Below are 23,140 nucleotides of genomic sequence, written 5' to 3' on the forward strand. Positions count from 1 at the left end.
TTGGCCGAGGTTAATTCCTTGAGGGGCCACATCCACCGGCCGGTGCCCATAGTGCCCGTCCTTGCAGGGGAGAACTTTGAGTACCCGCCCAGTGAGAACGAGCCCGCTCCTGAGGAGGAGGAAGAGGAGGAGGAGGAGGAGGCGGAGGTGCCTTTCCTGTGCTGGCCTCCTCCGCGCACAGATCCCGAGGATGTCTCAGATGATCTTTTGATTAACGTGGTCCAGGACTATTCCAACCCCGATGAGTCCACTGAGCCCCCTCTGTCACCCAACCTGTCCCAGTCGGAGCTGCACTCCCCCGCGCCAAAAGAGCTGGCCCTACAGGTCTTTCTGCCACCGCTTGAGTGGCCAGACATAGAACCATTTGCAGGCGACCCCGTCTACCTGGCTGAATTTCTGATGCAGCTAGAGACTTTCATAGCAGATCATGAAGATTACTTCCCTGGGGGCGAGGAACGGGTGGCCTTTCTGGTTTCTTTTTTCATAGGGGAAGCGAGAGACTGGGCTATCTCAGTCACTCAGGAAGGAAGCTCCCTGAATTCCAACTTCCCGCTCTTCCTGGATGAAATGCGTAAGGTATTCTGTGGCCCCATCCCCTCACGCGTGGCTAAAAAGGCCATCCGTAGGCTCAAGCAGGGAGATTGTACCTTAAGCAGCTACGCAGATGCTTTTCAGTTCTTGGCCCAGTTCTTGTCTTGGGATGACAATCGCCTCCAAAAGCAGTTCCTTAAAGGCTTGTCAGAATGTGTCCGAAGGGAGCTCTTTTGGTCAACTGAAATTGCAGATCTGGATGAGCTGATTCTCGAGTGTGCGGAGATAGAAAAGAAAGTGCGGGTCCCCAAGCCAACCCCACTCCCTGAAGTTCAAAGCAGCTTCTACCCTTTGGCTCCAGTTCTTAATGAGAATGGAAATGAAGCTGTGGTGGCGTGCCACATTGAGAATGAGGATGAGGGTGAACAGGCATGCGGGCACAGGCTTTATCTGGTGGATCAGGGAAGGCCCTTCTCACAGGAGCTGAGGGAGGAGGAGGAGGAGATGAGGAAAGAGGAAGAAGAGATGGAGGATGAGGAAGATGAGGATGAGGAGGAAGATGAGGATGAGGAGGAAGAGGAGGATGAGGAAGAGGAGGATGATGATGAAGAAGACAAGGAGGAGGAGATGAAGAAGAATGAGGACGGCGGTGAAGATAAATACGAGGAGGAAGCTGAAGTTGAGGTTAGGGTCCTGCTTCCAGAACAGGAGCAAGTGATAGAGGAGGTCCAGCATGAGCACGATCATGTGTATGTGCACGACTGCATTCACTTACACATGCATGCGCTTGCTGCCCATCATTATGGCCTACATGGAGAGGTGTTGGAGATAGAAGAACCTGTCCTTGTGGACACGTCGACCCAGACCGTGAGCTCTGCGACAGGCTACCATGCCGAGAATTACCTGAGCGTGGCACCTTCCATAATGCAACCGAGCAGACAGGGGAGCCAAAATCGCGTCCCACTTCTGGAGGGCCTTCCAGATACCAATTCTCCCTTCTACAGCTCACCACCACTGATTCACCATGCAGGTCACGTGGAGCAAGACCAAGTGCAAAGGCATCCCTCCGTGCTGTTCTGCCTCAATCCTAGACAGGGGGGGCACCGAGCTCAAGGCCGAATTCGCGTGTGAATCCTTTGGTGAGCTGGCCACAGGGAACACACCCTTCTATCGCATCCCTTGCTCTTGCTATTGCTGCTGTACCTGCCACATCTACTGACCAGTCCTTGAGAAAGCTCCAGACCTGAAGAATTCAAGGGAGACCTATAGAATTCCAGACTGTTTTGCAACCACAACCAGCGAGTGAAATGTGCCCAACCAAGGCCACCTAAGAAGGGAGAGGTCAGTCGTCACTGTCCTCTTGCCATGTACCGTGCTCAATCCTTGCACAAGTTGGAGAGCAAGTTTCTGGGCCTGTTCTTGTAAATGCACTGGTCACCTTTGTCCTCTCCTCTAGTTGTCCCCAGCCTTTGCCTCTCTGTGTGTTCTTTGCCCTGTGTTCTTACGGTTTCACTCTGACTTGTCAGGACTTCACCCAATGCCTCACTGATCTTCCCCAATGACTTAAAGGACAGGCTACATTAACCTCCTGATGCCACTGAGGCCACTTACTGGACAATGAGCAGGATGGTACCAAGAAGTATATACTTGTCATGTTTGCAGCAGAAGAGCCTGAAAAAGGGAAACTGACTTACACCCGGTGCAGCGAGAACACGAAGTCACACGTGCAGTGGACAGTCACTGAGGCTTGCTCTCTTGGCCTGATGGTGGCAACCTGATTCCACTTTGAGTGCTGGAGTCACCTTCCCTCAGACTCCTGCACCATGACCCTTGAAAAGAGGCGTTGGCCTCTTTTCCCTTAAAGGGTTGGTGTTAGGGATGCGGGGGGTGGGGCAGCCGAGGTGGCAGCAGTGTTACGACTCAGTTTGACATCCTAAGGAGTGACTCTTGCTTTAGGTACATGGCCTTTTTCACCCAGCTAAGCTCTGGTCTGCAGACTTTGTCGTCAAGGTGGTGGAGGTGGCCTTGCTGCCCTGCTCTTCAAGCCCCTCTGACTCTAAGGAGTCTTTGGTTCTGAGAGAAGAGACCAGGGCTAGCTCACTAGAGACTGCACCCGTGCAGTGCAGCTGCCCAACACCCCCACGGCTCTCTCAGGAGGGACAATCTCTCTCAGGCCTGTTGCCGAACTTCAGTTAGCCAGCTTCAGGGGTAACTGCCTCCTTCACACTCCAGGGGCTTCTGGGGCACAAATTCAGGTGCCCTTAGAAAGACATCTGCTGTTCAGTTGGGTCCAGAAAATACTGCTTTTGCGGTGAAAGCCATAGATGCGTTATTATCAGCTCTGGCCACAAAATGGCAGCCCGATTCACTGCTGGCCACACTTGTCCCCATGGACACTGAACTTGCTGCACAGTGCCTAGCAGCTGGGCAAGTGCAGCCCAAGTGTCTGTGGCCAGCAGGAGGGAAATTCCATGAGAGCTCAGCCCTAGAATTTGAACCTAAGACCCGAGGAAGGAACCTGAGGAAGAGGAATCGGAAACAGACCCAGTCCTCAGACTGGTTTAGGGTGAGATCTCTGTTCATCTGCAAGAGGTAAGATGCCTGTTTGCTTATTACTTTTGTTTCTTAGCCTGAAGATCAGTGGAACTGGGTTCCTATAATCTGTTGCTACCTTTTACAGTGGTTTCCCCCAAGAGAAGGGTTAACATATAGTCATTATGGGAAATTTGGGAAGCAGAGAACACTCTAAGGACAAAAAGCCATGTGTAAACATGCAGAATCGCATAGCGCAGAAGCAGCAGTCGCTCATTTCCTTCTAGTGGGTTCTCACTGCCCTTTCTTAAAGCGGAGGTCATCCTGCTAGAGGGCCAACAGTGTGACTGAAATGGCTGTCACCTGTGTGCCATGGAATCATTTCACCCTCCCGAGCTGTTAGACACTTCAGTTGTTTGGCTTCCCCATTCTCACAGGGGCAGGAGTAAAAAACACCACGTGAAGATTTTGTTCTGTGTCTGTTTTTCAGCTTATTTCCTCAGGCGAGAGTTCCAGAAGGGAAAACACCGTTCTTCGAAGCTCTGGACCCTGTCTGTTGATGTCAGCATGCTGGTCATGCTGACCCTGTGCTTGTGGAGAAGTGCAAAGGGCAGGTGTCCTGTACCTCAAATTTCGGAACCCTCCTTGGTACAGGCCTTGTCGGACCCCGCTGGCTCTTCTTACTCTGAACACGTGCAGCCTCAGCCAGGGAGAGTGCGCATGAGCAGTAAACTGGTTTGTAGGCCTCTGGGGGGCTTGGACTTCCTTTGACCTTTTCCCTTCTTTCCCAGATCTTCAATATATTTTGTGTGTGATGTGACAGCTACAGGAGCTGTCTGAAGCTCTGAGTGCCTCCTTGGGTTGGGGATGGGGGTGGGTGTGAGGGGTGGGGGAGGGAGAGGGGTGGGGGTGGGGGAAGGGAAGGGGTGGGGGTGGGGTAGGGGATGCATGCAGGGTATAAGGGTAGCCCAAGGACTCCCTGAAGCCTGGGAGAAACAAATACGTTACTGTTGTGACTATTGCTGTTGTATTACATTGTGTTGTGAAGAGCAATTGTTCTGTACGCTAACGCTTTTTCTCCCCAATAAAAAGCCAAAAAAGGGTGTGTAAACCTTGTGTCTGTCTGTGTTACTGAACGAACAGAGACAGGGACCTGCGGTTACTTAACTTCCCAGGCAGCTTAGCTGATCTGTGCTAGCCCGAAGCCTTGAAATCTTCTAGGCAAAGCAGTGCTGGGAGGAGAGAGAATGGAGAGGTGGAGAAAGGGCGCCTTTCCACTTTGGGACACTAGATGGTGCTATGGGACTTCATTGAGCTAGCTGGAAACAAATTCCCAGAGCAGGCCAGCCAGAGGCAGCAAGACCTCTCTGTTTCTTGCTCCAAGACAGACCGTGGAATCAGAAAAAAACTACAGCCCATTCTGGTACTTGCTCAGCTCGCTCAGAAATGAGTTAAGACATTTTCCCCCAGAAGCCCTGCTACTTGTGTGTGCTGGGGTGGGCACTTAGGGGAGACCATTACCCTTCATCCCCATAACCACCCTGGACAGTGGGTTATTTATTATTCTCATGCTCTTCAAGTTAAGGATACAGGCTTAGAAGTCACTGCCCTGTAGGTGAAAGTGGGTGGCCTCTTCACAACCCTGGAGCTGTTGGTTTTCATACCAGAACAGCTCCTCCCATCCAACTGTCTAACAAGCCAGGTCTGTCTCCTGATTCTGACCTGCTCTCCTTCCTCACGGGTTTCTGGAGAACCAGTCCTAGTTACAGCGACATTTGACTTGACCCTTTGAGAGGAATAAAGGGAGAACCATTTCATTGCTACAATCCAGGAAGACAATGGTCAGTCGGTCTTTCCTTTAGAACTGAGGAACCCAAGTCTCAGGAATCTAAGGTCCGATGGGAGACTCTGGGTCCAGCGTACTGTATCTGGGGGCTCCAAGGGAATCAGCCAGGCGGTGGTTCTAGAATTCAGCAGAAAAGGCCAGCAAGGCTGGACCAGTGGCAGTGATAAGTACGTGGCTGATGGCCCATTCTGAGGAAGGACTAGGCTATACAGGCTGTGAGCGGTCCCCATGCTTTCTAGGACGGTAGGAGGTCAGACAGGGTACCCAGCAGCCCTGAGATTTTTCATGATGTAGCAGGCCGGGACAGGTCGGGTCAGTTTGTATAAAGACTCACGAAAGCAGGTGAAGGACAATAGGAAAAAGGACCAACTGTGTGCCAGCCCTGCGGGCTCCCAGGGCTGCCAGCAACCTCTTGCTGGCCACACCCTCTTTGCTTGTTTATACCTTTGCATTCACAGAACCAGCTCATGGCATGCATGGGACACACAGGAAAGTAGCAGCAGCAGCAGTTTGGTCCGTAACTTAAAAGGTGGGTGTCTAAACAAGCCTCTGCATGGGGAACTAGAAGTGATTACTAAGGATACCTGTAGATATCAAGATGCTTCGAGGACTAAAGGATGCCAGCTTCTAGAATGAAAACGCAGTCATGATTTACAGAGAGAGGAAAAAAAACCAAACAACCCATCAAGTCTCACAGATGCCTGAGTGTAGGAGAGGTGACTTGAAGAAGCTAGCGAGAAGGCACACAAGAATGGGAACGGACGGCACTCAGTGCATACAGGCAAGTAGGCAGGGCAGCCAAAGACACCACTACATTTCTGGGTTGTTGCTGCCACCCAAAGGTAGACAGGCCCTTCCCGGGATCCTGGGCCCTGAACCTGAGGGACCTTTGCACCTCACAGTAGCAGCCCTTTGGTATGCCAAGAAAAATGCCAGAACAGAAGAAAGGAAGGAGGATGTGGGGGTGGAGGGCGAAAAGGATCTTGAGGGTTCCCAAAACCCTCTTCCCAAGAGATGGAGGAAGACAGAGATTCTGCTGCCTATGACACTGGTCCCACCGTTCATTGTTTACGCCCTCTGATGTTTAAATGATCTTTCAGCGAGGAAACAGATCTGAAAGTTCACACAGTTGGCTCTGGGTCACCCCCAGAGTGTGACATCCAGGACCTGTGCTCTTGATCTCTACCTACACCACCGATAGAATCAATCTCCATGATTCCTATTTCTGGAAAACTTCCTAGGCAATTCTAATGCCAGTCTAGCTGTGGGGACTAAGAAGCCCAGATGACATTTACTGGCCAGTTTCCCCCGTGCCCTCCCATACAGCTCCCAATGCAGGCATGAGGCCAGAGACATGGTTCTAATATAGAGTACATGACTGAGAAACACATGGAACAGCGATTCCTCAGCATATACCATGGTCTGGTGTAAACTCACCCCTCCCTGACACCTGCCCCAGCTTTTAGGAGGGTTGGTCCATAGGGTGGGTGCAGACATTTGTTCTGGAGAAACTGGGCCTATCAGTGTGAAGCCTGTGCTCTCCATGGCCAAAACTGGCTTCTGGGGCTGAGGAAGGGGTGGCGTGGGCTCCTCCTAGGGATAAGCACCTAAAGAATGAAGTGAGAGACTGCCCCCACAAAAGGACTTCCAGCTAGCATGTCCTGCATCTTGCCCAGACTCGGGAAAGCTCAGCAGGCCATTTCTCCCCAGGGACCCTAGGCAGAAACACAAAGCCCAGAGTTCTCAAGTTGCCTTGGTAACAGGGAATCTACTTGGAAGAAAACAGTTTCTTAAAGGCTTAAAAGGGTGGTTATTTCCTTTGACAATGAGCAGGCCCTGACCTGTTCCCTGCACCCCCTCCCCTTCCTGCCTGCCACACACAGATGCAGAATAGGGGCCCCTTACCTCAGCAGCCCTCCTGATGGGGGATGGAGTGGGGTGAGGACTGGGAATTGGGCCCTGGCTGTTAATATGAGAATGTTAAAATGGAATGTGTGAAGTGCTGGCCATGGTTTGGGGGAGGAGCTTATCTCACAGGACCCACACAAGTCAAAACAAGGAGGGCCAGTTTCCTTGTAATTCCTTTCTCCCCCATTTAGGGCACAAGAACGAAATCTGGCTGGGGTATGGACTAAGTCAGACAATCTGGCCAGCCCAGACTCCCCATCCCCTTCGCTGAGTCCCGATCATCTCTCCCCTAGACTATTGTAGCTCCTTGCTGTCCTAAACAGCTCCTAATCTCTGCTCCTACCAATCAAGTCACTTTCCATGTATCTGAGGTGGTGTTCCAGGTATCTGAGATGGTGTTCCTCTGTGTGTGTGTGTGTGTGTGTGTGTGTGTGTGTGTGTGTGCGCGCGCGCGTGCACATGTGCACAGACACACATGCCTCCTTGAGCTTACAAATCTCATTCTCAATGGCACTCTTTCTGGAGAGGAAGCCTTCCGGACCTGATTCTGACATTCTTCACAATCTGATCAGGGGAGGCATGCCCACTCATCCTTCCTTCTTCTAGTCTATCTTCAGATATGTCGAATCACTTCCTTTTTCTACTTACACACCAGACCTTTTCATGCCCTGGGCCTTTGCACATCCCATTCTTCTGCTTTAAAAACTCATAAACATTCAGGATGTGATGACATGACCCTACTGTCTACTTTATATGGGAGACTGAAGCTGGAGGATTGTTTGAGCCCAGGAGTTCAATACCAACCTGCACACTATAAAGAGAACCTTCTGAAGAGGAGAGTAGGGAAGGAAATGAGGAAAGAGAAAAAACGGAAAAGGAGAAGGGGAAAGGGGTGGAATTTACAAACATTCTTGGCTCTACTCCAGTGGCAATCCGCTCAGCTCCAAGATCACTTCACGAAACCATCTCTGATCCCAACAGCCCCTGCTCTTCTAAGCAACCCCCTCCCGTCCTCCTGGCTCCACTGAACCATGTGGCCAGAGCTCCACTTAGGAACAAGGGTGTTCTGGGGTGTAATATGAGCTCATTGCTGCAGGGCCTGTGCAGCATGAGAATGCGGACTTTCCCCCGTGGAATATGGATGCTCCTTTGGAAGGAGGACTGGACCCTTAGACCTGGCTGCTGCTGGGCATATGAAGCTGGGAGGTCCCTGAAAACACAGGGAGAGGAGACAATAGGGACCATAACCATCTGAGCAGGAGAGGAGGCTCATGCCCCTCCCTTCTGCCATCAGACTTCTGAAACAGTGGACCCCAAAGAATAAAAAATTTCTCCGGAATCCCAGAAGGGAAGGGCTGAAGCCCTGGTGTCAGCCAGAAGAGGAACCTGCCTCTCAGGAAGAGTTCTGACAACTTATGAGACCAATGTGCAGGACAGACCAGAGCCCAGACTATAATGGCTCAATGATTACCCGCCATGTCTGTAACCCCAAATATTGACTTGGACTCACTGTTCCTCTTCTCAGTGTGGCCACACTGAAAACCACTTTTATCTGGTTTTCATTATTACTTCTCTTTACTTCCTCCTTAATCTTAGTTCTTCTTTAATTGGTATATTGAGGATAGGCGGCGAAGCCGAGCTTATTCAGCCTGCCAGGCAGCTAGTTGCTCCTTCTCGGCTGAGCTCCTCGGCAACACCCATCATCTCTCAGAGGGCCATGACCTCCTCTCACTCTGTAGTGAAAAGCGACCTCCACGGGGTTTACACAAACTTAGCCTTGCCCTCGGCCTCTGCCATTCTTGTGATCACTTGATGTGATGCCCTTGAGTTGATCACTGCGCTTCTCTAAGTCTTGCTTTCCTTTTTTTCTAAAAATGGAGGTCATAGGAGAACATATTATTGAGCTCGTTGCTATGAACCAGCATTGACGATAATAGCCAATACCTAGCTGGCACTGACCATGGGTCCAGTCCAAATGCTTCGCATTCATTAATCATCACAACATTCCTATGAGCAGTGCTCCTAGTCCTACTTTGGTAGACTAAGACACCTGGCACAGAGGTGAAGCTGACCAATGTCATTAACATTAAGCACGCAGATAGGCAAACTTTTGTGCTTCAGAAATGAAGCCCAAGAGAGCTGGGCATGGTGACATACACCTGTAATCCAAGCACTGAGGCAGGAGGATGGCAAGTTGTAGGCCAGATTTATCTATAAGACCATTTTGACTGTAAAACCCAGTCTCAAGGAAAACAAAGCAATGACACACTAGGACTCAAGCATGGCACCTGGTAAGCTGAGGCAGGATGACCTCGGGTTCAAGGCCAGCCTTGGCTATATAGTGAGACACCCCTCCCTATCTCAACAAATAGGGAAAAACACACAAACACACAAACAAAACAACAGAACGAGGCCCAAGGAACGTAAGTGGTCTAAGATCTAGGGTAGGTTCTCAGCTTTGGCAAGTAATGTGTGGACTCCTCTGGCAGTTTGGTAAACCTGGATCCTTTCTTAAAATAACATTTTTTTAAAGATACATTCTTTTGGGCTGGAGAGATGGCTCAGCAGTTAAGAGCATTGCCTGCTCTTCCCAAGGTCCTGAGTTCAATTCCTAGTAACCACACGGTGGCTCACAACCATCTGTAATGAGATCTGGTGCCCTCTTCTGGCCTGCAGGCATACATGCGGGCAGAACACTGTGTACATAATAAATATTTTAAAAAGATACATTCTTGTCTTACATGCATAAAATAAAATGAAATATATAGTATAACAAAGGAGATCAGTCATATGAGGTTCATTTTTTAAAAATCATTTCATAGTCCAGTTTTATCTCTAATAACAAAAGATTTGATGGCAAGTCTAGAGATTAGAGTCTGGTGATTTCTGAGATGTAACAACTGTATCACAATATGAAAATAGTTGTGATTTCTGTTGGAGAGAAAATCCTGATTTGGCTTATACTATTGTTGCCTACATTCAGACTTCAAGGAAATGCTAAAATTCTGTTCATGGTTCGTAGAGAAAAGATCAAATTGTTTTTCTACCCCAGTTCTCAGATCTCCTAAATTCTAGCTGTAGACTCACTAGAGATCCATGGAGTTCAAACTAAGGAGTCCTGCCAGAGGGCATCAGAGGAAAGACAATGACTGCCCTGTCAGCTGTGGGGACAAGCTGTGGCTGGCAGAGGGGCAAGTGTGTGGTTTCTCTTTCAAGAACTGTTTACAGAAATCATGAATTCTGGCAGCTCCCTCTTCCTCTTGGTCCTGAATCAGCAACCCTGGGTGGGGCTGTTGCTGTCATAGTTCGTTTGCATTTCTGGCTCTCTGCAAACCCATCCCAGAGAGTTGATTTTTTTTTCACTTTTCTCACCAAGGAAATGTTGGTGGTGTTTATTTTGTTTTAAAATGAAGACCTGCCTGAAAAAGCCTGGGATAAAACCAGACTTGCTGAACATAGCGGACAATGAGGACTACTGAGAACTCAAGAACACTGGCAATGGGTTTTTGATCCTACTGCACGTACTGGCTTTGTGGGAGCCTAGGCAGTTTGGATGCTCACCTTACTAGACCTGGATGGAGGTGGGTGGTCCTTGGACTTCCCACAGGGCAGGGAACCTGATTGCTCTTTGGGCTGATGAGGGAGGGGGACTTGACCCGGGGAGGGGGAGGGAAATGGGAGGCGGTGGCGGGGAAGAGACAGAAATCTTAAATAAATAAATAAATAAATAAATAAATAAATAAATAAAACATAAAAATAAAATGAAGACCTGTTTGCGAGAGACACAGATGTCTCATTAGTCTGGAAATAAGTAGACGTGTTATCAACCCTAGCACATATTTTGAACTAATGAATGCCTTACCCTAGGACTTGGGCCAGACTTGGGGCATGCTGAGAAAAGGGGGAAAACTACCAACTGGGTCAGTCACCCCAGATCATCAGATAGAATCAGGCCTTGCCCCATATCTCAAATGCCTTTTCCTGCCTTCCGGAGTCTCCCACCTGTCATTGGAGTCCCTGTTAAGCAGGACAGCACAGTACTGGTCACTGGGACCAAAGAGAGTATGGTCAGAACAGTAGGAGGCCTTCCTTGCCTCAGTTCCTATTCAGAACACAACGTAGACAATGCTCCAGATGATCAAGCCCCGGGCCTATCTACAATGCCTGGCTTGAGGGTCCCTGCTGTTAGAACCTGATGCCTTCGGCTCTGTTCCAGGCCCTCATACTTAGAAATGAGCCACTTTGGCTGAGGGCCATGTACTAAAAAGTTGCAGCTTAATTCCCACAGTGAGAGGTAGGACTGTGACAGCCCTGTGCACCAGGGCCGCTGGGCACTAAAGACGCTGATAGTTGAGGATAAATCTGCCTCAACACGAGGAACAGAAAAGTATGCTTTCTGAGACTCAGGCCGAAAGCTACATACACAGGAATGAGGAGAGTTACTTTCTTGCCTGTAAAGCACATGCACACGCATTCGTAGATGTTCAAACACAATGGGATTTCCAAAACTCTTGGTCAGACTGACCAAGAATAAGAAGAGACAGAAGGCTGTCAGTGAATAAACCTCGGAAGCAAACATGGCGATATTATAACTGACCTTATAGAAGCAAAAGGAATAGAAAGGAAGAACCTGAGAGCAATTGTATGCCCAAAAGACAACCTAGGTGAAATGACTAAATTTCTAGAAAGACACAAACTGTCAAAAATGCCTGGCAATGAGGCCAGCAACATGGCCCAGCAGATCAGTGTTTGCTGGGCAAGCCTGGTGCTCTGGCTCCTGTCCTTGGATTCCACCGGAGAAGGGGAGAATTTACTCTAGAAAGTTGTTCTCTGACCACCACACATTGTGGTGGTTTAGTAAGAATGGCCCCCAGAGGATCACGTATTTAAATGTCACTGGGGAGTGGAACTCTTCGAAAGGATCAAGAGGTGTGGTCCTGGTGGAGGAAGAGTGTCACTAGAGGTGAGCTTTGAGAATTTGAAAGTCCATGTCAGGTGCAGTCTGTCTGTCTGTCTCTGTCTCTCTACTGCCTCCAGATCAGGATGTAAAGCTCTCAGCTATTGCTCCGGAGCTGTTTGTGCTGCCATGCTTTCTGCCATGATGATAATGGACCAATCCTCAGAAACTATAAGCAAGCTTCCAACTAAATGCTTTCTTTTATAATCTTGTCATGGTGCCTCTTTATAGCAATAGAACGTGACTAAGACACACATGCTCTGTGGCATGCTCATGCCTGCACTTACACACACACACACACACACACACACACACACACACACACTATTGAAAAATAAAAAAATTGAAGTAGCAAAGAAGTTTAGAAACTTCAAATAATCTTATAACAACTAAAGAGACTAAGCTACCTACAAAGAAAAGCTCAGAGGGCCTGGGAAAATAGCGCATTGCTACTCTTATAGAGGACCTAGGTTCAGTTCCTGGCACTCACTTGGCAGCTTAGGTGCAGGGACTCTGATACCCTTTTCTCCCTTTCATGAACACTGCATGCATGTGGTGCACAGACTTACTTACATGCAGGAAAAGCATTAATACCAATAAAGTACAAATAAATAAATCTTTTAAAAATGAATGGATAAATAAAATATAATATATATATACACAATGGAATTTTTTAAAAAGAAAAGGCCAGAAACATATGGATTCACTGGTGAAGTCTACCAAATACTTAAAGAAAACATCAATTCTTTATATATAAACTCTTTCAAAATATTGAGGAAAATGTAACACTTTTCAGGTCATTCCATTAGGCCACCACTACACTGACACTAACACCGACAACAAACAATACAAATACAGACCATTATCCCTTATCAATATGAATGCAAAAATTCTCAATGAAATACTAGCATACCAAATCCAGTAATATAAAAAAGTAATCATATACCACTACCAAGGATAATTTATTTTAAGAATGAAAGATTGTTTTAACATCTGAAAATCAATATAATGCATCATATTGATAGAATGAAAAAAATGATCGATTTCAGAAGGCACAAAAAGGCTTTGGTATTTAAAAAATTCAATATCCTTTCATGATAAAAGCATGCAAACAAACTAAGAATAGACAAAGAGAAACTCACAATAGCATCACATTTAATGTGTTGAAACACTGAATATATTCCCCAAAGATCAGAAACAAGAGCAGGGTGTCTACGTTCTACTACTTCCATTCAACATTATACTGAGTGTGAATGAGAGATCCTCCTCACAGGCTCATGTGTATAAACACTCGGTCCCCAGTTGGGGATGCTGTCTGGGGAAGTTATGGAACCTTTTGGAGATGGAGCCTTCCTGGAAGAAGTGCATCACTGGGGGTGTGCTTTAAGGGCTCACCCACTTCCTGTTCCAGCTGTCTGCTTCCTTTATACAGATGAAATGTGATCTCTCTACTTCCTGCTTCTGTTGCCATGCCTTCCCCATACGATGAACTTGATCGATCCCTCTGGAGCCAGAAGTTCAAATAAATCCTTTCTTCCTTGAGTTGCTTTTTGATCATGGCATTTTATCATGGCATCAGAAAAGTAACTAATATATACAGGTTGTAACCAGAATGATTAAATTAAAAAATTAAATAAAAGGGGTTGGAGAGAGTTCAGCAGTTAAGAGCACTGGCAGCTCTTCCTGAGGACCCAGGTTCAATTCCCAGCACCCACATGGCAGCTCACACCTGTCTGTAACTTCAAGATCTGACACCCTCACACAGACATACATGTAGGCAAAATGCCAATGCACAAAAATAAAAATAAATATATTTTTTAGTTTTCTAAGACAAGATTTCTATATACAACAGTCCTGGCTGTCCTGGAACTCACTCTGTAGACCAGGCTGGCCTTGAGCTCACAGAGATCCACCTATTTCTGCCTCCTGAGTGCTGGAATTAAAGACATGCACCACCATTGCCTGGTTAAATAAATTACCTTTAAAAATCAAATAAAATACATACAGATTCGAAAGGAAGAAGTAAATTAAATTTCAAAGATGACGCGATCTCATACATGAAAGATTCTAAGAAATCCACTAGAAATCTATTAAAAATAATATGTTTGATGAGGTTGTAGCCTATGAATTATTTAAAAATGTAGTATTATATACTTGTAATAAAATCTGAAATGAAAAATAAGGCAGGAGTGATGGATAGTGCAAGTTATTCAAAAGGCATCAACAGGAAGATATCAAGCTGGTGGTTAGCCTGGGTGACTTCGTGAGACCATGTCTCCAAATAAAAATTCAAAAAAGAGAGTTAGGTCGGTAGCCCTGATTGGCATATACAAGGTTCATTTGCTATCCAATGCTGACCACTAATAAAAAAGAAACCAAGTCTATTTAGGACATCATCATGGAAAAATAAAGCAATGTGGGCTAGAGAGATGACTTAAAGGGCAAAATACTACCCTACGAGCCCTGACTTTCTGCCTGGAATACATGTAGAAAGCAGATGTGGTGGTAAACATCTGTAATGCCAGTACTCGTGAGAAGACATGGGAGGCAGAGACAGAAGAATCACCTGGACACTTGTGGGCCAGCTATCTTGGAATTCACTGCTCAGCAACAGAAGCAAAAACATGAAAGGAGAGAACTGACTCCCAAAACTGTTGTCCTCATGTCCACATGTGCACCGCAATATGCATGCACCTACCTAAACACACACACACACACACACACACACACACGCACGCACACACACACGCACATGCGCACACACACACGGGCACACGTACACACACACACCACACACTTGGAGGGCATTGAGGCAGAGATACATAAGACTTTTCCTTTTAAAAATTAAAATAAAGCTGGGCATGGTGGCACATGCCTTTAATTGCAGCCTGGTCTACAGAGGATCAAAATAAAACAGAGGGCTGAGAATATTGCTCAGTGGTAGCACACTTCATTTGCATGCATAAGACCCTAGGTTCAATCTGTAGTACCAACACCTCTTCTCCAAAGAGAATAAAACACACAGAAACAAAGTTAACAAAAGAGATACAGAATTTGTATTTTAAAAACCATGAAACATGGAAAAGATAACTATGAAAGTAAGCAGAAAGATATACCATGTTTATGGATTAGAATACTTAATATTATTAAAATAGCACCCATATTGATATATAGACACAACACAATTCTTGTAACACTTTCCTTTGTAGAAACTGACAAAGTCTACATGGAAATTCAGATGGCCCAAAATTGCCAAAGCAACCTTGAAAAAGAACAAAGTTGAAGGAATTACTTGCTGATTTTAAAGTTTCACACAAGTTTTTTGATTATTAAAATCTTAATTATCAGACTTAAAATTAAATATAGAAAGCAATATAACAGAATCGAGAGTCCAGAGGCAAGCCCGCTCATCTATTGCCAACTGACTTTGGACACAGATGCCAATTCAATGGCAAAGTCTTTTCAAAAAGTGGTGTTGGGGCAACTGTCTAGGTAAATGCAAAAAAGTAGAACTGTAATCCACTCTTATGTACACACGAAAGTAAACCTAAGTGTATCAAATACCTATATGTAGTAGCTACAACTACAAAACTTAAAAGGAAACATAGGTATAAATCTTTGAGCCCTTGGATTAGATCGCGGTTTCTTAGATATGACAATAAAAGAAAAATACAAACAAGTTGAAATTGAAAACTTTTTGCTATAAATAGAGGTCAGCAAGGAACTCAGGACCACGATGGGTGTACCCACACACTGAGACAATGGGGATGTTCTATTGGGAACTCACCAAGGCCAGCTGGCCTAGGTCTGAAAAAGCATGGGATAAATCCGGACTAGCTGAACATAGCGGACAATGAGGAATACTGAGAACTCAAGAACAATCGCAGTGGGTTTTTGATCCTACTGCACGTACTGGCTTTGTGGGAGCCTAGGCAGTTTGGATGCTCACCTTATGAGACCTGGATAGAGGTGGGCAGTCCTTGGGCTTCCCACAGGTCAGGGAACCCTGATTGCTCTTCGAGCAGATGAGGGAGGGGGACTTGATCGGGGGAGGGGGAGGGAAATGGGAAGCGGTTGCGGGGAGGAGGCAGAAATCCTTAATAAATAAATAAATTAAAAAATAAAAAATAGCCGGGCGGCGGTGGCGCACGCCTTTAATCCCAGCACTCGGGAGGCAGAGGCAGGCGGATCTCTGTGAGTTCGAGACCAGCCTGGTCTACAAGAGCTAGTTCCAGGACAGGCTCCAAAACCACAGAGAAACCCTGTCTCGAAAAACCAAAAAATAAAATAAAATAAAATAAAATAAAATAAAATAAAAAATAAAAAAAATAGAGGTCAGCACCTAGTGGTGAAAGTAGCCATGAAACTCAGGTGGTTTCAGGTGGATCCTTAGGTTTTTCCCATTCTCCCTTGGCTCCAAGACAACCTCCAGAAAGTGTTTCAGACTCCCCTGTGGTCCAGAGACGGTGTCCCCAGGAGAAGTCAGACCCTAAGGACCAGAGCTCTGTGTAGCCCAGACTGGCCTCAAACTCGTGATCCTCCTAGCTCCTCCTCCTTCATCAAATCCTACCAGTAATTTCATGCAGAAAGTGAAGATACCCTGCAGAATACGAGAGCATATTTGCAAACTGTGTATATGATAAGAGGCTTGCATCTAAAATGTATAAGCATCTCTTATAAATCAATGAGATAAATAATCCAGGACAAAAGTTGGCAAGGGATCTTAAAAGATGTTTTTCCAAAGAAGATACACAAAAATACACCAGAAGATGTTCAACATGCAATCACTAGGGAAACAACTAAAAAAAAATACTACTTGACATCCACTAGTATATCTATAATAATGATGATGATGATGATATAATTAGATACATGGTAGTTGGGATGTGGAGAAACTAGTACCTTCATACACTGCTGAGGCATCCACTTTGGAAAACAGCTTTGCAGTCTTCCAAAACGTTAAACACAGAGTTACCGCATGATGCAATGCTTTTGTTCCTAGAGATATACCCGAGAAAAATGAAAACATATGTCCACATAAAAACTTATACATGGATGTTCGTAGCTGAACTATTTATTCTCTCACCAAAGTAGAATAATCCAAATGTTCACCAACGGGAGACTACATAAACCAATCATACAACGAAAAGTTCCTCGTCAGCAGAAAGGAAGTACTGATACATCCTATGCTATGGACAGACGTTGAAAGCATCACACTATGTGAGAGAAGATGGCTGCAAAAGGCCACATAATGAATGATCCCATTTCATGACATCCAGAACAGGCAAATTCACAAAATCAGAAACTCCAGCAATGCTTGCCTGAGGCTGGAGAGAGGCTGCTAATGGGCACATTAGGGGATGCTCTGAAATTGGTAATGGTGATGGCTGCATACTCTCTGAAGTTACTTTAGTGCAGCATAAACCCACTGGATTGCACAACTGGAAATGGCTGGATTTTATGGTGTCTACAGGCTTTTGTCTCAATGAAGCTGTTCTGAAACAACAACAGAAGAAGCAAACAAAAAACCCAACCAAACAACAAGCCTTATAAAGTAGAAGTATACCACAAACCATATGGAAGCATCGACACAAGGGGGGAAAATTTGACTGGGGAACTATGTGACAAGCTGCAAAATCCCAGTGCATTGCAGTAGAGCCCAGACAGTGATCAGATATAAGTAGGCATTAGGCCCACTAAGAATTAAAGTGTTTATTGGGATGCAGAGAAATATGCTTTAGAGGCAAGCACTATACTAAACTCTTACTGTGGTCTGTATTCTGGGGACCATAGTTTAAAAGGAACAAGTGGGGCTGGAATAGCATGGTTGGAGCTTCAAACTTACCCCATTCACTCCCACCCCAATAACCTAAGCTGGATCCTGGTCTTGTAATCAGATTATCCGACCCTATACCAGATTTCACAGCCCAGTCAGGATGCTAGAACTTGTGAAAAAGGAGATGGCAATGAGTAGAGAGCCGACTGACCAGCTTTAAAAATCAAAATCTACTTGGACCCACATCGGGTAATCCAGACATCTCCACAGCAATCAATGAGCGCAGACAGCTTCCAAGACTTCCCTGCATCTTAGAGGGATGCTCTCTCCTTTTCTGTTGTGTCCAGCCCTTAGCCTCACATCCATTCCCCAGCTGAACTCCCCAGGCCAGCCACTCTCAATACTGTGGCTAGGCTTCCTTCGGTGTAACAGACACCTGGTCACACCTTTCCACTTCTAGACTTCTGGAACCTCAAGCTCCATTTTACTGCAATGTCACCCGAGGAGCAGAGATCCACTCTCCCACCCTTAGGTGAGGAGGAGCTCCGTGGATAGAAGCCACACCACCCCATGTCCCCTACAGCAGCCTTGACGTTCACTCTGCCAATTGTTTGCTCATGAAGCATTGTGCTTCTTTACTTCACCAGAGTAGACTCATTGGATTCTAACGATGTATTATCTCAAATTATATTATAAAAGTTTGTAACAGTAGAAAGCAATCACTCATAAGTCCACTTTGTATACACACACATATTTATACATAAATACCATTACAATAATAATAAAATTCTACTTAGTAAACCACAGGAATTTATGATCCTTTTAGAATCACTGTTGTTCTGAAGGAAAAAAAATATACACATACATATGTATGTATCTATATGTATTCACAAATACACACCAATGTCCCAGACATTGTTCTAGGCACAAACTTAATCTCCACAAGAATCCCGTGAACCACATACTATTATTTCCCTCATGTTACAGATAAAGACGTGGAGACACTGAGAGGTCAGAGAGCTTGTCCAAGGTCACACAGATCAAGGCTGCCTAGCACCACAGTTTGTGCTCACAACTCTTTGGGGAAATTAAAGCAGAATATTTAGTTATTTATTTATTATTCAGCACTTCCAGATACTCCAGCTGAGGGAAGGAACCCAGAAATCTGCATGCCTAATGGGATCCCATGGGATGCTGATGCTGTTGGTGCAAGGACCACTAGTTTTACTTACACTATGCTGCCTTAGACAGTAACACACAGCTCAGGGCTACTACCCAGAACCCAAACAGGAGTGGCCAGGAAGGTGGCCTACCTTCCTAGCCACCCTCTCCTCTCATTCCCTCGTGCATGCAGGAGAGCCATATGACAAGGAGGTCATCTTATTCGTGCTGGCCTCAGACACAATTAGCTAAATGTGATCCCATCCATTAAAGGGATTGATAAATCAGTCCCTGGCTGCGAGGCCGCTCCAACTGCTGCTGAATTAATGCCCATGCTGTCACTTGCATGGTGCCCGCAGCCAATTGATCTCACAGGCAAATAAGATTAGCTCAAGATTAACTCAGCTGGATTGCCCACAGCCTCCTCTGTCCCCCAAATTTAAGGAAATTCTGGCTTGTTTATGGTAGGAAAAAAAAGCTGTCTTTATAAAGGGGAAAAGTAAGGGCTTTACTAAGTCAAGATCAGCTTTGGGACCTACTGATGGAACCCAGCTCAGCAAATGCTGATTGGTGAACACGGGAAACCAACTGGCTCAGCACTAACCAGAGGAAGACTCATCTTTCTAACCAAGAAACATATAGTTGGCAAGTTGGGGAAGTTATGTTTCCAGAGAGAGATGATGGAGCCTTGGAGTTGGACACCGCTAGCGTTGAGACTGCCTCTACCTAACCCAGCTGTGTGAACTCCCTGAGCTTAGATTTCCTTGTTGATAACTTCCAGAGAAGTTAAAGAACCATAGGTCCAAGGTAGTTCCTGGATCCTGGGAAAACTAAGGACTGACCCAGGCAGACCTGCAATGACCACTCCCTCATGGATATGAGTCTGTGCTCGGAGTGGTAGAAGTAGTCAGGACTCGTTGTTAAACAATGTTTTTTTTCCTTTTTCAAAAGTCCCTAGGTGCAGTTGTAGCTTAGTAGCGGAGAGATGACCTAGTATGCGTGAGGACCTAGGTTCAAGCCTCAGCACACATATGCGCAAGAAAGGAGGGACGGATGGAAAGAGAGGAAAAAGAGAGAAAAAGCAAGCAAGCTCATAATATCTACTATCATGACTGCTAGGCAGTGGGTGCTTTGAAAAGCTGCTCAGCTCTTGCCTGGGGATAAATGATTAGTCTCCCAATGGTGGAGTTGCCCAGGGAAAGCATTGTATTATCTACCTGCTTTGAGGATTGCTTTGTGTGATGTCACACCTCCTCCAGCAGCGAGGGACCTCATCCCAACTTAGGGCAACTCCAAGAATCCAGCTCAGCTTCAGAGCTTCCCCTGGCATTGAGAGGGTATAGGAGAAGGGGCTTGTTCTGACGGCACTGAATTTATGGCAGCCCCTTGGTACACCCCCTTTTCACAGTCCAGGACCCCAAGAGCCTCCCCAACAGCCCTCTTGCACTAATGTCAGCCTCACAGCTGACCTGCCAGGGAGGGAGGTTCGTGGGTTTGAGGTGCCTTCCGCTGACGGATGAGGTAGCCTTCTGCCACCTTCCCACTCCCTTTGCCTGCTAATCATTTCTAGACAACTTCTCTTTGAAAAATTTGTCAGCTTTAAAATTTTATCTGTCATGCTTTTCTTGTTCTTACAAAAACAAGTTTATCACGGTTAGAGATCAAAGCAAACAGATCGAAGTAGGAAACCCCAACCTGACTCCAGAGGCGAGCACTGCCGATACACACCTTGGGTGCATCTTTCTGGAAGGTCTCCTGTGTCAAACAAAGATGTGACCATACTGTAAACATCACTCTGCGGTTTGCGTGGCCTCTCCCTTGCTACCTTGATAAATATTTATTGCTTAGTTACCTTGGGAGAACTGAGAGAAGCCTGTGGGAAGTCAGAGGCCTTATACAGCTCCCACAAGCAGCAGACATGGAGACTGAGGTCCAGAAAGGGGAAGGGCTCTTTTTGGGTTTCACACTGAGTGACTATGACAGAGGCTCCTCTGCAGAGACACAGGAGATCACCCAGACTGCCTTCTGACCTGGACCTGAGCCCGCATCCTTTCAAATGTCTGACTTGCCCAACAAGGGTCAAAGCAGGAAAGAAGCAGGAAGTGGCATGGATATAAAAATAGTCCAAGAAAATGAGGCCAGCCCACCAGTGTGCCCGGGTTCAGATCACCTTCTCTTGTAGCTCTGACCCCTCTGTTCCTTGTGTACCAAGCAAAGAAATTTTCTTCTTGAAATTCACTCACGGATGAGGCTGTGGATTATTTGGTAGTCAAGCATGAGCAACACAAGGAAAAAGTAGGCGAACTGGACTGCATCGATGTTACAAACTCTTGAATTTCAAAGTTGACCATCAAGAAAGCGAAATGGCTCACAGTATCTGGGACAGCAGGCAAAGCGATGATGGCACAAGATCAAAGTAGCCAAAATCCAGCATGTATGGGGAGCAGGGGCTCGTGAAGTCCCACCTCTAGTTGAGGAGCTACAGGAAAGTGTTGACTGTTACCAGAGGGCCAGGCAGTTTATGTGGGATGCAGCTCCTGGTAGGCTGCCCGTGCTCCAGAGGACGTTCCTGCTCCGCTGTACATCCTGGCAACACTAAGTGGACCCAGTGGGTTTTAAAGAGAGTACATAAAGATGGAGGGAAAAATGGTGGGGGATAGAGGAGGAATTGGAGGTGAAAATGGGGGTTGGATTTGGTAAAAATGAATTTTCTGTGTGTATGAAATTCTCCAACAATAAATAGAAAGAGGGAAAAAAGAAAATCAAGGGCAACTCAAACAATGAAGAAAATATTTGCCAATCATGTATTTGATAAGGGATTTGTGTCTAGAGTACTGTTTTGACAATTCAGTAATAAAAATAAAAAGGGCTGGAGTGATGGCTCAGAAGTTAAGAGTACTGGCCACTCTTTCAGAGGACCCGGGGTCAATTCCCAGCATCCACATGGCAGCTTACAACCATTAGTAACTCTAGTTCCAGGGATCCAATGCCCTCTTCTGGCCTCTTCTGACACCAGATTCATGTGTTGCACAGACATAGAGGCATGCGAGACACCCATAAACATAAAATTTTTTTAAAAAAATAATAAAGGGGGGGTTGGAGAGATGGCTCAGTGGTTAAGAGCATTGCTTGCTCTTCCAAAGGTCCTGAGTTCATTTCCCGGCAAACCACATGGTGGCTCACAACCATCTGTAATGAGGTCTGGTGCCCTCTTCTGGCCTGCAGACATATAGACAGAATATTGTATGCATAATAAATAAATGAATATTAAAAATAATAATAAAGGAACTCGATATGGTGATGCAAATCTATAATCCCAGTTCTTGGGTTGCAGGGATGGGAGCATCATGCGTTTAAGGCCAACCTGGGTATATGTAGAGAGTACCAGGGCACCCTGAGCTACAAAATGAAACCTTATCTCAAATGATCGGTAAACACATGCCAGGAATTCCAAATTAATGGGGAAATGCGAACAAACCACAATGGGAACTGCTTCATAGACATTAGGACTGCCAGCAAGAAGAAACAGCTGATAGCGAGTGCTGGGGAAGGCGAACAGTACAGCCGCTATGGAGAACAGCCCGGCAGTTCCTCAGATGACTAACCAGAGAGCTCACCCATAGAGTCTCCATAGAACCCAGCAGCCTACGCCGAGCATCCACCCAAAAGAGAGAAAACATTGGCAAGCGTTTTTGAGTTACGTTATGTGTAATAGGCAAAACTAACAAACCTCTCGTAGTGGTGTGAATGAGGTGTTCCCCATAGTCTCAGATGTTTAAATTTTGAATGCCTTGTCCCCAGTTAATGACACTGAGAGGTGTGGGAAGTGTGGCCTTACTAGAGGAAGCATGTCACGGAGGCAGGCTTTGAGGGCTTAAAGACTCACACCAGCTACCTCTATTCAACATCACGGACTCTAACCCTCTGGAACCATAAGCCCAGATAAACCTTTTCTTCCCTAAGTTGCCTTGGTCATTGTGTTTTGCCACAGCAACAGAAAAGTAAGTAATACAGCACCCAAATGCTCATCAAATGGCAATGGAAAAGGAAAAACCGTGGGGTTTTATTCCGCCATGAAAAGAACCAAGCGCTGCCCTAGGGCACAACACATGGGAAGCTTGAAAACACTGTGCTAAGTAGCAGAAGCCAGTTGCAAAAGGTCCCACATTGTATGATTCTGTTTAGATGACGTGTCCAGAATAGCCAAATTTACAGAGACAGAAAATAGATGGGGGGGGGGAGGGCTGGAGAGATGGCTCAGAGGTTAAGAGCACTGACTGCTCTTCCAGAGGTCCTGAGTTCAATTCCCAGCAACCACATGATGGCTCACAACCATCTGTAATGAGATCTGGCACCCTCTTCTGGTGTGTGGGAAGCAGAATGTTGTACACATAATAAATAAATTTAAAAAAAAAGAAAAGAAAATAGA

General features: G+C 46.1%; 1 protein-coding gene across 1 annotated transcript in view; it reads right to left on the reverse strand.

Annotated features, from left to right (window-relative positions):
* The window catches only part of LOC121442839 (NHS-like protein 2), a 250,749-nt gene that overhangs the window by 12,561 nt on the left and 215,048 nt on the right, over positions 1-23,140 (reverse strand). The window lies entirely within an intron of this gene.

The sequence above is a fragment of the Microtus oregoni genome, unplaced genomic scaffold (genome assembly GCF_018167655.1).
Source record: "Microtus oregoni isolate MIOR12 unplaced genomic scaffold, Mior012 000097F_ref0000449, whole genome shotgun sequence".
In the NCBI taxonomy this organism is placed as follows: domain Eukaryota; kingdom Metazoa; phylum Chordata; class Mammalia; order Rodentia; family Cricetidae; genus Microtus; species Microtus oregoni.